This window comes from Chiloscyllium plagiosum, unplaced genomic scaffold (genome assembly GCF_037043375.1).
Source record: "Chiloscyllium plagiosum isolate Xiang-an unplaced genomic scaffold, Cpla_swu_hap1 HiC_scaffold_2, whole genome shotgun sequence".
Classification (NCBI taxonomy): domain Eukaryota; kingdom Metazoa; phylum Chordata; class Chondrichthyes; order Orectolobiformes; family Hemiscylliidae; genus Chiloscyllium; species Chiloscyllium plagiosum.
Genome location: NW_028270140.1, coordinates 121,860,368 through 121,875,505, shown reverse-complemented (window position 1 = coordinate 121,875,505; position 15,138 = coordinate 121,860,368). Strand labels below are relative to the sequence as shown.

General features: G+C 42.4%; 1 long non-coding RNA gene across 1 annotated transcript in view; it reads right to left on the bottom strand.

Moving 5' to 3' along the window:
- Positions 1 to 10,457, bottom strand: part of LOC148151982 (uncharacterized) — a 116,149-nt gene extending 105,692 nt beyond the window's left edge. Inside the window, exon 1 of the long non-coding RNA XR_015759183.1 lies at positions 10,366 to 10,457. This is a non-coding gene — a long non-coding RNA (uncharacterized LOC148151982). The remainder of the gene's footprint in view (positions 1 to 10,365) is intronic.
- Positions 10,458 to 15,138: the final 4,681 nt, after the last annotated feature.

Here is a 15,138-nt window from a genome sequence, read left to right as displayed (position 1 = left end):
GTGATAGGTCAGAGAGGAGGGTGGAGTGGTTGGATGGGAAGGAAGATGGACAGGTAGGACAGTTCAAGAGGGCGGTGCCAAGTTGGAAGGTTGGATCTGGATTAGGGTGGTGGGGGGGGGGAAGAGGAAATGAGGAAATTAGTGAAATCCACATTGATCCCATGTGGAAGGTCCTAAGGCGTTCTTCCTCTCAGCATTGGATGGCGAAAGTTTGGTGGTGGAGGAGGCCCAAGACTTGCATGTCTTTGGTGGAGTGGGAGGGGGAGTTAAAGTGTTCAGGCATGGGGTGGTGGGGTTGTTTAGTGCGTGTATCCCAGAGATGTTCTCTGAAATGTTCGCAAGATGGCATCCTGTCTCCCCAGTGTGAAGGAGACCACATTGAGAGCAATGGACACAGTAGATGACATGTGTGGAAGTACAGGTAAATCTTTGCTGAATGTGGAAGGATCCTTTGGGGCCTTGGACAGAAGTGAGGGGGGAGGTATGGGCGCAGGGTTTGTACTGCTTGCTGTGGCAAGGGAATGTGCTGGGAGTGGAGGGTGGGTTGGTGAAGGATGGTGGCGTGGACTTAACAAGGGAGTCGTGGAGGGAATGCTCTCTCCGGAATGCAGATAGGAGTAGGTGGGAAAAATATCACTGGTAGTGGCGTCTGTTTGTAGGTGGAGGAAATGGCAGAGGAAAATGCAATGTATCTGGCGGTTGGTGGGGTGGAAGGTGAGGACCAGTGGAGTTCTGTCCTTATTGTGATTTGAGAGGTGGGGTTCAAGGGCAGAGGTGCAGCAAGTAGAGGAGATGTCCCTCTTCAGAAAAATCAAACAAAGGAAATTGTCTATTTATTAAACTAGGTACATGTGGATTTTGATTGAGAAATCTGATTTTTTAAAAAATCACTCATGGGATGTGGGCATTGCAGGCTTAGCCATCATTTATTGTCCAACTCTAGTTGCTCTTGAGAAGGTGATGGTGAGCTGCCTTGTTGAACTATGATGTGGAGGTGTCAGTGTTGGACTGGGGTGGACAAAGTTAAAAATCACACAACACCAGGTGACAGTCCAACAGGTTTATTTGGAAGCACTAGCTTTCCTTTGTCAGGGCTACAGCAGTCCATGAGCAGTAGATAGACCCACAGCGCTGGTAAGATGGGAATTCTCTAACTTTGACCCAACAACAGTGAAGAAACAGTGATATATTTCCAACTCAGGATGCTGAGTAGCTTGGAGTAGAATTTGCATGTGGTGGTGTTTCCATGGTTATTCTAAAACACATTTATGCAAAAAGAAAAAATTGAAATAAAAGTATTTGTAGGCTTGTAAAAAAATGTGTTCCATCATAAGATCAGAAATGAGGATGTTAGTTGATGATTATTCAAAGTTTAGCAGCATTCGTGCATCCTCATATACTGAAGTAGTCTGTGTCTGAATACAGCAATACCTGGACAACATTCAGGCTTGGGCTGATGAGTGCCTGCTGAACGTGTTCCACATAAATGCAATGACCATTTCCAGTAAGAGAGAATCTAACAATGTCCTTTTGATGTTTAACAGCATACCATAACTGAGTCCCTCACTATCAACATCTTACGGGTTACTATTGACCAGAAACTGAACTGGACTAGCCACATAAATTCTGGAGGGCATAGGCCTAGGGTGAGAGGGGCGAAGGAACCTAAGCAGCAACTTTTTCATGCAAAGGGTGGTGCGTGTATAGAATGAGCTGCCAGAGGAAGTAGTGGAGGCTGGTACAATTACAACATTTAAAATGTATTTGGATGGGTACGTGTGGATGGCACGGTGGCTCAGTGATTAGCACTGCTGCCTCACAGCGCCAGGGACCTGGGTTCGACTCCAGCCTCAGGCAACTGTCTGTATGGAGTTTGCACATTTTCCGTGTGTCTGCACGGGTTTCCTTGGGTGCTCCGGTTTCCTTCCACAGTCCAAAGATGTGCAGGTTAGGTTAATTGGCTGTGCTAAATTGTCCATAGTGTTCAGAGATATGTAGGTTAGGTGCATTAATCAGGGGTAAATATAGGTTAGTGGGCATGGGTCTGGATAGGTTACTGTTTGGAGGGTCATGTGGACATTGGGCCGAAGGGCCTCTTCCACACTGTAGGGATTCTAAAAGTCTAAATTCTAAAATGAATAGGAAGGGTTTAGAGAGATATGGGCCAAGTGCTGGCAAATGGAACTAGATTAATTTAGGATAGCTGATTGGCATGGACGAGTTGGACCAAAGGATCTGTCTCCGTACTGTACAACTTTATGACTCGATAAAAGCAGCTCAGAGGCTAAGAATTCTGCAGTGTGTAACTCACCTCCTTTTTCTGTCATGTCTATCCACAGGCATAAGTTAGAATTGTGGTAGAATATTTTACTCCTACCTGGATCGAAGCAACTGCAACAACACTCAAGAAGTTTACACCATCCAGGACAAAGCAGCCTGCTTGATTGGGATCACATTCACTACATTCAACATTTACTTCTTTCACCACTAAAGCACAATGGCAGCAGGGCATCTCTACAAGTTGCACTGCAATCACCCATCGAGGCTTCTTCAATAGCCCCTATAAACCAGAGGACAAGCAGCAAATGCATACGACCACCATCACCAGCAGATTCCACAGTATTAATGATTTGGACTGCTCCTTCACTGTCATTGGGTCAAAATCCTGAAATTCCCTCCCTAACAGCACTGCAGGTGTCCCTACACCTTACAGACTGCAGCTGTTCAAGAAAGCAGCACACGCCACATTCTAAGGGCAATAAATGTTGGCCTAGCCAGTGACTGCCATTTCCTGCAAGCAAATTTGACACTGGCAAGAGAGTTTCAGGGTAAGGGATCTTGCCTGGCATATCGCCATACTCCAGCAGTAGTTAGGAAGGCTTTGTCTCTCACAAGTAACCTCTTTGCAGATTGAACACCCAAAACCAAATGTTTTCACTCTGCAGATGTTCCCCCGGCCTCTCCACCAAAACACTTACCCATTCTACCCATCCCTCAGTTTCATAAACGTGAAATGGGTCGCTGGCTTGTAATATGGCCTTTTCTCTCCAACTGTTCTATGACCCTCATATGGCATAATTAATGGATTCCAGTTATCTTGACTATGTGATTAAATTACATTTGGACACCTTCCTTTAATCTAAATGGTTACATCTAGTGGCATGTCCCCATCCAGATATGTACCTAGGTGATTATCAGGATGCTTTACTAATGGGGTAGGAGATTTTCCCTCTTCACACGCCTTCAAGGTAAGTGCTCCTGGTTCTTTGCAGACAAGCTGTCTTCATTTCAATAGCATTGGAATATAGAATAAAATCCCCTCTAAAAAGTATCCCACCCATACCCATTCCTCTACATTTACATCTGACTAACGCACCTAACCTATACATCCCTGAATGCCACGGGCAATTTTTAGCATTGTCAACTCACCCAACCTACACATCTTTGGACTGTGGGAGGAAACCAGAGCACACCCACGCAGACATTGGGAGAATGTGTAAACTCCGCACAGGCAGTCGCCTGAGGCTGGAATAAAACTCGGGTCTCTGGTGCTATGAAGCAGCAGTGCTAACCACTGAGTCACCATGCCATCTCAGTACCATAGAAGGCACTATCGTGCAAATATTAAGCCATCTTTGAAACTATGGTTTCTAGTCATTGGGATATGGCCACTGTTTAAGACAAAACACAATTCAAGCTGTCTAGTCAGTAACAATTTTCTATCTACTGTAATTTTTTGGTTCACCTACTTGTGGTTAGGCATTTTAACATCATTCTACAAACAAAACCTTTTGAAATCCAGAAATAACCTTGTCCCAAATATTCTCGCAATGGAAGGACCCAGTTCACTTTCAATGTCAGATATTGCAGAGTAAAAATGCGCTATTGTATAAACCCCTAAATTGGGATCAAATTTATTCTCTTCAGTGGAGAGATTAATATGGCAGTTAAATTCACCTGTTAAAATGGAAATGAGACATAATAAATTCAAAAACATTAAAATTTTATAAAGTAACATTTCCAATGATAATTTTGATCAACATGTTGTAAATGTACCTTGTAATGCTTTAGTTTTCTAGAGAGCAAGGTCAAACAAATGAAGTGCCAGTAAAGGGAGGAGATGGCAGTGTAGTGGGAATGTCACTGAGCAGCATAGAAAGGCTCAGGAATCTAACTTCAGGCTCAGCAGATTAGGGCTGATGAAGGGCTTATGCCCGAAAAGTCGATTCTTCTGCTTCCCTGTTACTGTCTGACCTGCTGTGCTTTTCCAGCACCAAACTCTCAACTCTGATCTCTAGCATCTGCAGTTCTCACTTTCTCCACAGCAGATAAGAGGACAGCTATGAGAAAGGAGCAGTCAGTGCAGGACTGAGGGTATTATACTTAAATGCATGCAATTTATGAAACAAGGTCAATGAGTTGTATCGCAGATTGAAATGGGCAGTTATGATACCACAGAGACATGCCTGCAAGGGCATCACGGCTGGAAATGAAATATCCAAGGCCATACGTCCTAGCAAAAGGACAGGCAGATGGACAGAGGGGGCAGGTTTGCCTTGTTAGTAAGAAATTGAATTAAGTCAATAGCAAGAAGTGATGTAGAGTCAGAAGGTGTAGAATATGTGTGGGTACAGTTGAGGAATTGAAAAGAAGAAAAGGCACTGATGGGAGTTCTGTACTAGCCTCCACAGTAGTCAGGATTTTTAGAACAAAATAAATCAGGAGATAGAAAAGATGTGTAAGAAAGGCACTATTACAATAATTACAGGGGACTGCAGGTGAACTTGGAGAATCAGATTGGTAGCAGATCTCAAGGAAAGGAATGTCAATAAAATAACATCCACTTCAAACAGGCAATTCTGGATTTAGTGATGTGTAATGAGGCAGACTGGATTAGGGATCTCAAGGTGAAGGACTCCCACGGGGCATGACTTTCATATGAGAGAATTCACCCTACAGTTTGAGAAGGAGAAGCTGAACTTGGATGTAACATTATTACAATTGAGTGAAGGTAACTACAAAGACAATCAGAAGTAGCTGGTCAGAATTGTTTGGAAGGGGAGCCTAGTGGAGAAGATGGTGGGAGTGTCAATGGCAGGAGTTTCTGAGGCACAGCAAAAACTCATCCCAAGGAAGAAGAAACCTATGAAGGGGAGGATGAGGCAACCATGGAAAAGGAAGTCGTGGACAGCAAAAAAGTAAAAGTGAAAGCATACAATGTGGTGAAGAATAGTGGGAAGCCATAAGATGAAGAAACCTTTTAAAAATCGAGAGAGGACAGCTCAAGAAACAGTGAGGGGGGGAGAAGATGAAATATGAGGGTAAGCTAACTTGTTATCCAAAAAATACTGCAAGAGTTATTTTAGATATCTAAAAGATAAGAGAGAGGCAAGAGTGGACATTGGACTTCTGGAAAATGACACTGGAGAAGTAGTAATGGGAAACAAAGAAATGGCAAAGAAACTGAATGGACATACCGGGACTTCAAGAGAGTCGGGGACAGAGATGAATGTACTGACCATCACTGAGGAGAAGGTGCAAGGGAAATTGAGAGGTCTGAAGGTGGATAAATTACCTATACCAGATAGACTACAATACCTTCTGAAGGAGATAGCTGTGGAGATCGTAGAGACATTAGTGGTGATCTTTCAGGTATCACTGAAGTCAGGGAGCATTCCAGAGGACTGCAAAATGGCTAATATATACCAGTATTTAAGAAAGGAGACAGAAAATAGAAAATTATGGTCCGGTTAGCCTGACCTCGGTTGTTGGCAAGATTTCAGATTCTATTATTAAAGATGAGATTGCAGAGTACTTGGAAGTGACTTGGAAGTGAATGGTAAGTAGGGCTGAGTCAGTATGGCTTCACCAAGGGGAGGTCATGCCTGCCAAATCAGAGGAGCAATTTGGACAAAGGAGAATCAGTGGATGTAATCATCTTGGATTTCCAAAAGGCCTTTGACAAGGTGCTGCACATGAGGCTGTTAAATAAGATAACAGCCCATGGTGTCAGGGTCAAAGTACTGACATAGATAAAGGAACGGCTGATAGGCAGAAAGCAGAAAATGGGGATAAAGGGGTTTTCTGATGAAGGAATTGAGGGCATTGTTGCTAAGTTTTATCAGATGACACAAAGATAGGTGGAGGGGCAGGTAATTTTGAGGAAATCGATGCTGCAGAAGGCTGTGGACAGGCTAGGAGATTGGGCAAAGAAGTGGCAGATGGAATACAACATGGGAAAGTGTGAGGTTATGCACTTTAGTAAGAAGAATAGCGGATTAGAGAATTTGTATTCAGGGAAAGGCTTCAGAAATCTCAAGGCACGCAATATATTGGTTTTATTGCAAGGGGGCAATAATATTCCTGATTTTAATTATCCCAAAGTAATGCACACAGTAAAATAAGGGAACACATTTTAGATCAGCCATGAGCTCATTGAATAAGAATACAGCACTGCTCTGGTGTTACCACAATATATCTAAGACATAGAAACATAGAAACTCAAAGCAAGAGGAGGCCATTCAGCTCTTTGAAACTGCTTCACCATTTAGTATGATCATGGCTGATCCCCTGTCTCAATGCCATATTTCCACATTCTCCTCATGCCCATCGATGCCTTTAAAATCTAAAACGTTATCATTTTTTTGAATCTTTGTAGTGACTTGGCTTCCACAGCCTCCACAGGTTCACAACCCTTTCAGTGAAAAAAAATGTCTTACCTTATCTCTGTCCTAAGTTGACTACTTCTTTGTCCTGAGACTATGTGTCCTGGTTCTAGACTCCCCAGCCAGAAAAAAAACCTCCTGTCTGCATCCAATCTGTCCAGCCCTGTTAGAAGTTTATACATTTTAATCAGATCCCCCCTCAGCCTTCTAAAACTTTAATGAATACAGGCCCAGCAGAACCAATCTCTACTCATAAGACAATTCTGTCATCTCCAATATCAGCCTGATGACCCTACACTACACACCCTCTATGGTAAGTATATCCTTTCGTTAGTAAGGTGTCCAAACTGACGAAGGCCTGTAAAAAGATATGCCTATTTCTGAACACAAATCCTCTTGCAATAAAACCAATACATTGTTTGCCTTTATAATTACTTGGTGTAACTGTCTGCCTAATTTCATTGTTTGGTGTGCAAGGGCATCCAAATCACTTTGTACATCCACAATTCCTAATATATCACCATTTAAATAATACACTCACTTCCTGTTTTTCACACTGACGTATGTATCTTCACATTTAACTATGTTGCTTTGCATCTGCCGTGTGTTTTCCCATTCACTCAACTTGCCAAAATCACTTTGAAGCTTCTTTGCATCCTCCTCACAACTCACAAACCTGTCCAGTTTTGTGTCATCAGCAAACTTGGGAATGTTGCATTTGGTTCCTTCATCCAGGTCATTTATATATACCATGGATAACTGGAATCCAAGCATTGATTCCTGTGGTGCCTCACTAGTCGCTGACTGCCACTCAGAAAAGGACACATATATTCCCACTCTCTGCTTCCCATCTGTCAACCAATTCTTGATCAATGCTTAGGGATATTAGCCCTATCCCGTGTGCTTTAACTTTGCCCATTAATATCTTATGAGGGACCTTATCAAAGCCTTTTGAAAATCCAAATACACCACATCCACTGGTTTTGCCTTATCCATTCTATTAGTTGCATCCTCAAAAAACTTCAGCAGGCTCAATAAGCATAATTTGCATTTTATAAATCTTGTTCAATCTCATAATGCTTTCCAAATGTTCCATTATCATTTCTTTGAAAAGTACTTTATCACTTTCCCAACTCTTGATGTTAGGTTAATTGGTCTGCAATTCTGTTTTTATCTATCTCCCTTTTTAAATAGTGGGGTTACATTTGCCACCCTCAAATCCATAAGAACTGCTCCAAAATCTAGGAATTTTGGAAGATGACCACCAATGCATCTAATAATTCCTTTAGTACTCTGCAGTGTGGATCACTAGGCCCTGGTGATTTGTCAGCCTTTATGCCCTTTAACTTCCCAGCACCAGTTTCTACTAATACTGATTTCTTTCAATTCCACCTTGGTTCTCTAACATTTGTGGGAAGTTATTTGCGCCCACTTTTGTGAAAACTGAACCAAATCTTTCTGCCATTCCTTTGGTCAGTTTAGCTCAGTTAACTGGATGGTTGGTTTGCAAATCAGTGTGATGCCAACAGCATAGGTTCAATGCCCATCACTAGATGAGGTTATCATGAAGAACCTTCCTTCTCAACCTTTCCCCTTGCTTGAGGTATGGTAGCTCTCAGGTCAAATCGCCCCCAGCTGTTTCTCTCTAATGAGAAAGCAGCCCAATGGTCTGGTAAACTATGGCAACACATACACCCACATTATAATTACCCTGGTTTCTGACTGTAACAGACATATACTTGTCTTTACGAAAGTTTTTCTCTTTGGATATTGCTGGAAGTTTGTTCTATGTTTCTATGTTCCCTCTAGTATTTTCTTGTATGCTAATTCCTCCCACTTGGTCAAACTTTTATCTGCTTTTATTGTATTTTAAAATTTTCCCAATCCTGAGGCTTGCTACTTTTTTCTGCCAATTTTATATATTTCCTTATTGTGTCTAATACTATCCCCAATTTCTTTTATAAGCCCTGGTTGAGCCACCTTTCCTCTTTTACTTTGCACCAGTCAGGAATGAAAGATTGTTGTAATTCATGTATACACTTCTTAACTATGAACCATTGCCCAACCCCTTTAGTAAAGTTCCCCAATCCATCATTGCCAATTCACACCACATTTCTGCATATCTCATTTTATTTAGATTAAGGAACGTAGTTTCAATTTCAACTACTTCAATTTCCATTTTAATGAAGAATTCTATTATATTATTGTTGCTCTTCCCAGGGGACATCATGCAACAAGTTTGTTAATTAATCTTTAATTATTGCACAGTACCTATTCCAGAATGGTCCTTTTTTCTGGTTGATTCCTCAATATTTTGGTGTAATAAAACTATCAAATATACACTCCAGGAAATTGTTTGTTTGGTTTGTCCAGTTTATATGTAAATTTAAGTCACCCATAATTACAGTTGTAGCCTGGGTGCATGTGAAATAACTTCATGAAGGCCGATATCCAGTCACCAAATCACCGTTTATTTTTACACAGAACATTCTTGACTCTGAGCCAGCTTCCTCAGAGCCAGCTCTCAGAGCTAGCAGAACCTCTGACACTCCTGTTTATATCTGTTAGCCAGGGCTTCCTGCTTGGACCAGACTAACAGCTCTAATCTAGGAACTCATATTCTATGACGTTCATCTGGATCACCTCATAACAATCACTACAATGTGTATCTCTGAGTTGTTCTTGTTCAATGCCTTCTCTTACATCTTCCACAATGTTTGGGGGCCCATAGCATTCCAAAGACTCATTGGTAAAGCAGTTTAACACTAACTCAAAAAAGAAAGAACCCTATTGACTTGTTTTCATCTGAGAGAGTAGTCTTTCAACAGAAGGAACTTATCACAGACAGCCGGCACATGTCTTGCTGTTGTTGAGGAAGTCATGGTGAACAATTCTGATGGAATTTTTTGGAGATCTGAATGAATAGAAGTTGGATTGCATTTAATGTTTAGAAGTGGTTTGATAAGGTACCTCCTTAGCTTCTTAGTAGCAATTCCAGCATTAGCTATAATAGGAATTGTGACTGCACACATAGAAACTTGGCTAATGAACAGGAAACAAATGTTTGGTAATGGATATTGCACTGTTGGGAAAGAAATGGAAATAGCATCCTCCAAGGGTTTGTACTGGCTACATTTTTATTCTCTGTTTACTTAGATGATTTTGACTTGGGGGTAGGGAAGTCCAATTTCCCCTCAAGATGCCAAATACATGTTTGGATTATAAAGTGTGAAATTACACAGTAGATATAGATATTTGTCTGTTCAACATTTCAAGAGGGTTTGTTAGTTTATTTAGAGTAAAGAATAGGTGCAGTACTATCCTATAATGTAATTCCAATGTTAAATTACTTTCAAATACAGAAAGACAACACTCATCCTTGTGATGTGCATTTTCTGCACTTCCCATTTTTAGTAAAACTTTTCTACTTATTGAAGGATATATTGAAGCAAATTGGAATCTGTATTGATTAAGCTAATGAACATTTCAAAACCAAGGGCAGACTTTTCTCTCCCTTGAGCGCCTTGATCACTGATAAGAACTGTCAGCAAATGCAGCAAAAGTGAAAACAAAGTACCTCAACACCATGAAAGAGATCTGACTTTCCCTTTTGGGTTTAACTGGCACCTTCAGGATCCTGATAATGAGCATTGACCATCTTATTTTCACGCATTTGTAACTTATTATTAGCCCAACATACCTCATTTCTCTGCAGCTTCCAATTCACTCCCCATCTGAGAAATTAGATAGCTCCAACTCTCAACATTCCAGTTCAGAACATTCACTGCTTGCTTCTCCAGGCTTTCACCCAATTCCATTTTCAGAACAACATCACTACGCACTTTGTTGACACCGTCCTCCTCCGCCTTTTGTGCAAGTTAATAACAGCAAAAAACCAGATTCATCACATCATAATACCTCCTTTCAGGTTACTTCTTTGGCCACTTCAGATCTTCACTTTGGAGCTCAGGGACACCTACAATTTATATGTCCCTGCCAGGTTGAGTTGCAGACGGGAGCACACACATTTCATGCATCACATGACTTTTACCTTAATTGTTTTAGTGCTCACTCACTTTGTACTTTATTGGAGACAGAGACTGTCAGTTTATTTGGTTTGCACTGCTTTGGCTGTATGATACAGACCTTTAATCTGTGTGAATTGCATTGCTTTTTAGCACAAAGGGAAAGACAGTATTTTGTCACTGTACAGGGCACTGAACAGTCAAAGGGGTGGACATGTGGTTCTATGGCATGGAGCTATGTCAGCGTCACAACTACTGCATGTGACAGCAGTTTACACAATAAGCATACTGCATCTGCTAAATGACCTTGTATAACAGTGAAACAGGATTTAGCTTTAGTGAAGTTAAGGGAACTATGTCAGTCCACCATTATCAGTCAAGGGTCAGGGTGGGGCAGCCATAGTCAGTCAGGCACTTTGTCCTACCAGCGCCCAAGGATACATGTCTTTGAAATAAAACAAAAACTGAAGATGTTGAAGATCTTAAATCAACAAAACAAATATTGCTGGAGAAACTCTGCAGGCCTGGCAGCATCACTGGAGAGAGAAGACAGAGTTAATGTTTCAACTCCAATGACCTTTCTTCAGACTTCAGTCTCCAGTCTCCAGAATTGATCCATGGTCAAGCATAATCAGTTCAGAGATTAATGATACATTATTCAGGATGATGGGGAGACATTTGTCTAGAGGCAGTACTATTCTCATGTGCAGTTGTCCTGCAAAATCGAGGAATGGAGAGGGAGCTCCAGCTGGGGGATGTTATAGTTTATGAGGAGATGGGGAGCTGAAGGAGGGGGTATATTAGAGTATATGAGGAATGGGGAACTCCAAGAGGGGGAATGTTCGAGTATACGAGGAATTGGGCTTACCAGAAGGGGGAGTATTAGAGTATACGAGGAGATGGGGAGCTCCAGAAGGGGGAGTATTAGTGTATACGAGGAGATGGGGAGCTCCAGGAGGGGGGAATATTAGAGTATAAGAGGTGATGGGGAGCTCCAGGAGGGGGTGTATTAGAGTATACGAGGTGATGGGGAGTTAAGGAGGGGGAGTATTAGTATATGAGGAATGGCAACTCCAGGAGGGGGAGTGTAAGAGTATATGAGGAGATGGGGCATTCCAGGAAGGATGTATTTCACAACTCACAATCACTCATTTAAGGAAGAATGGAAATTTGCAAAAGCATGTGCTGAGGGTGTAAATTGGGGATATTTGTGGTTATGCAATGTGGAAATTAATGGAACTAAAGTGGGACAAATTGCCAGGATCTGATGGCTTGCATCCATGGATGTTAAACGAGATAGGAGAGCACATTGACAATTCCTAAACATAATCTTTCAGACTTACCTGTTAAGGAGTTGTACTATTAGACTGGAAGTTCTTTGTGTGATTTCGCTCCTTAAGATGTGTAACAGAGGGAAACAAGGAATTATCAACCAGTTAGCCCTGTTTCTGCTCATTTACTGAGCATGTTCAAATCTTTTCGCATGATATATTCCTGCTTAATTTTGTATCATCTGCAAATTTAGAAATAATAAATTTAATGTTCAAAGCATGGATATGTGAACAGCCAAGCTCCAAGTACTGGTCCTTGCAGTACCCCACCACTGACAGTCTGTCAACATGAGAATAATGCTTATATTCCTATTCTCTTTTTGCCTGTTAGACCATCCTTCATCCATGCCAATCCATTATCTCCTTTCCTAGTTGAGGTTTTACAGCTTGGAGAACACTGGCAGAGTTTTGCAATATAGCACAGAAAAGCAGTGGCAAATCATTGTAATTCTTCACGACTGGAGCCACCAAAGTAGGGGATGTTCTAGATTAGAGGTAATCAGGACTTGACAGTAATCCTCTGAAGGTGAAGATAAGGACACTGGCCAGGATGAACATCCAAGACACCATGATAGCACTTGGACCATTCAGTGCAAGAAGCCTAAGCAAAACTTACTGAAACCTGCAATTTAAAAAAATTATTTGTGAAATGTAGGTGTTGCTGGCTGAGCAGCATTTATTGCCTATTCCTAGTTGCCCTTGAGAAGGTGGTGGTGAGCTCCCTTCTTGAACCGCTGCAGTCCACCTGCTGTGAGGTGACCTACAATGACATTAGGGTGGGAATTTCAGGATATTGACCCAGTGACATTGAAGGGACTGCTGTATAATTCCAAGTCAGGATGGTGAGTATCTTGGAGGGGAACTTGAAGGTGGTGGTGTTTACGTGTATCTGCTGCCCTTGTCCTTCTAGATGAAAGTGGTCGTGAGTTTGAAAGTTGCTGTCTGAGGATCTTTGGTGAATTTCTGCAGTGCATCTTACGGATAGTACACACCGCTGCTTCTGAGCACCAGTGGTGGAGGGAGTCAATGCTTGTGGATGTAATGCCAGACAAGCAGGCTGCTTTGTCCAGGACAGTGTCAAGCTTCTCGAGTGTTTTTGCACTCATCCAGTCAAGTGGGGAGTATTCCATCACACTCCTGATGTGTGTCTTGTAAATTGTGGTCAGGCTTTAGGGAGTCAGGAAGTGAGTTACTCGCCACAGTATTCCTAGCCTCTGATCTGCATTTGTAGCTGGTGCGTTTTTGTTTGAGTCCAGTAGAGCTTCTGGTCAATGATAACCCCCAGGATGTTGATAGTGGGGATTCAGTGATGGTAACACCATTGAATGTCAAGGGGCAGTTGTTAGATTGTCTCTTGTTGGAGATGGTCATAGCCTGGCACTTGTGTGGCACAAATATTATTTGACACTGGACTAATGCCCGAAACGTCGATTCTCCTGTTCCCTAGATGCTGCCTGACCTGCTGCGCTTTTCCAGCAACACATTTCCATCACTTGTCAGCCCAAGCCTGGATATTGTCCAGATCTTGTTACATTTGAACATGGACTGTTTCAGTATCTGAGGAGTTGGGAATGGTGCTGAACATTATGTATTCATTGGTGAACATCCCCACTTCTGACCTTATGTTGAAGGGAAGGCTATTGATGCGGCAACTGAAAATGGTTAGACCTAGGACACTACCCTGAGGAATTCTTGTGGAGATGTCCTGGAACAGAGATGACTGACCTTCAACAACAATGACCATCTTCCTATAACTCTCAACCTTGGAAAGTTTTCCCCTGATTCACATTGATTCCTGATTTGCTAGGGCTCTTCATGCCACACTTGGTTGAATGCAGCCTCGATGTCAAGGGCTGTCACTTTCACCTCACCTCTGGAATTCAGCTCTTTTGTCCATGTTTGAACCAAGGCTGTAATGAGGTCAGGAGCTGAGTGGCCCAACCTGGGCATCACTGAGCAGGTTATTGCTGAGCAGATGACACCTTGCTGATGATCGAGATTAGACTGATGGGGCAGTAATTAGCCAGGTTGGATTCATCCCGCTTTTTATGTACAGGACATACTTGGACAATTTTTCACATTGTTGGGTAAATGCCAGTACATAACTGTACTGGAAGAGCTTGGCTAGGGGAACAGCAATTTCTGGAACAAGGGTCCTCAGTACTATTGCCAGAATGTTGTCAGGGTCTATAGCATTTGCAGTATCCAGTGCCTCCAACTGTTTCTTGATATCATGTGGATTGACTGAAGACTGGGTACCACTCGAGGAGGGCGAGATGGATCATCCACCCAGTACTTCTGGCTAAAGATTGCTACAAAGGCTTTAGCCTTATCTTTTGCAGTGATGTACTGGGCTCTTCCATCATTGACAATGGGGATATTAGTACAGTGACTTGCTTAGTTATCTGCCTTCATTCATGACTGGATGTAGCAGCATTGCACTCCTTAGATCTGATCCGTTGGTTGAGCCATCACTTAGCTCTGTCTATTACTTGCTCCTTTTGCTATTTGGGATGCAAGTAGTCCTACTTGGAAGCTTTGCCAGTTTGACACCGCATTTTCAGGTATGCCTGGGGCTGCTCCTGGCATGCCCTTCTGCACTCACCATTGAACCAAGGTTGATCGCTGGCTTGATGGCAATGGTTGAGTAGGGCAAATGCTGGGCCTTGAGGTTGAAGATTGCACTGGAGTACAATTCTGCTGCTGCTAAGGCCCACGGCACCTCATGCATGCCCAGTCTTGAGTTGCTAGATCTATTTGAAAACTGTCCCATTTAGCAGGATGGTCATGCCACACAGCATGATGGAGGTTATTCTCAACATGAAAGCTGGACTTTGTCTCCACAAGAACGGTGTGGTGGTCACTCTTACTGATACTGTCATGGACAATTGTATTTGGAGCTGGCAGATTGGTAAGGATGAGGTCAAATATGTTTTTTTGCTTTTGTTGGTTCCCTCACCACCTGCCACAGACCCAGTCTAGTATCTATGTCCTTTAAAACCTGACCAGCATGGTCGGTAGTGCTGCTGCTGAGCCACTCTTCATGGTGGATGCTGAAATCCACCACCCAAAGAATGCTTTGTGCCCTTGCCATTTCCAGTGCATCCTCAAAGTGTT